Genomic DNA, 1,329 nt, shown 5'->3' with positions numbered 1-1,329 from the left:
CTTCTTCTGCTCTAATTGTATCTTTACTTTCTTTAACTAATCGTTTAAGTATCCTGTTTTCGCGTCTATAATCATTTCTACATCTACTTATTTCCTCATTGCAAAGAGCTGCGATGTTCAAAGTTCTCTGGTACGCTTCTCTTTTTGCTTTTGGGGCAGCCTGAATTTCATCATTCCACGACGCTTCACCAGAAATTCTTCCTACAACTATCTATGCTTTCGATTATCTTATTTTGGAAATCTATTCGCACATCCGGTTTCTGTAGGTACTCAATTTTGATTCGCGTTTGTTTTGCTTTCTTGGGTCTCTTTTTTCTCCAACCCCGACCTAAGTTAATTTTTGAGATCAGAAGGTAATTATCAGTATTGCATTCAGGACCCCTCACGACCCTTGTATCTTTGACTAACATTCTAAGTCTTTCATCCGCAACAACAAAGTCAATTATACTGCGGCTATTTCCTTTAGATCAGGTGTACATGTGGATCATTTTATGCCTAAACCAAGTATTTGTAATAAACAGACCCCTTTCTAAGCATAGACCAAGTAGTTTTTTTCCGCTATAGTTTGCTCTTGGATCCCCAAAATTACCTAGTACTCTTTCTGTATCCTGATTTTGGATACCCACCCAACCGTTCATGTCTACTAGTAGAATTATTCTTTCCCCATGTTCGCAGATGTTTATTGTGTCATTTAAAGTGTCCCAGAAGTCGCCTTTACTCCTCTAGGAAGACTATCAACCGGCGCGTAGCATGCTATAATAAATAGTCTTCTGATTCCTACTTTCATTCTAGCCCACAACAGTCTGGGAGACACAAAGCCATGGTTTCCGAGATGTTGCTTTGCTCTTTTATTCAAAATGAGACCTACTCCTTGTTTACCATGTAATTCACAGTCTACTCCTGACCATATTTCAAATCCGCCTTTCAACACGCCGCTTTTTATGTCTTTAGTTTCGCATCCCTTTTTCTTTGTTTCGGGCACGCATAAAATATCTAGTTTATTCACGTCCATAGTTTGACGCAATTCTTTTACCTTGAGATCATTTACTCCCCTAGCATTCCAAACAACCAGTCTCCATTCGTCGCCTGAAACATGACCTTTAGATTTTCCGTGTGCATGCCTTTTGTCATTAAAAGTTCCAGTCCTTTCCGAGGCTCTTTTGTAGTTTGTATTATTCATTCTTTAGATTATACGCCCAACTAACACCTCTATGCAATAAGTTTATTTTCTGGGTCGAAATCATGTCATAGTTAAGTATCAAATCGTCCTATGATGGAGATTGTAGTTCTAAAGTCAGTCCCACCAAAAACTTCAGTTAATAAGGGAGG

Source organism: Belonocnema kinseyi, chromosome 3 (genome assembly GCF_010883055.1).
Source record: "Belonocnema kinseyi isolate 2016_QV_RU_SX_M_011 chromosome 3, B_treatae_v1, whole genome shotgun sequence".
In the NCBI taxonomy this organism is placed as follows: Eukaryota; Metazoa; Arthropoda; class Insecta; order Hymenoptera; family Cynipidae; genus Belonocnema; species Belonocnema kinseyi.
This window is presented reverse-complemented; position numbering follows the sequence as displayed.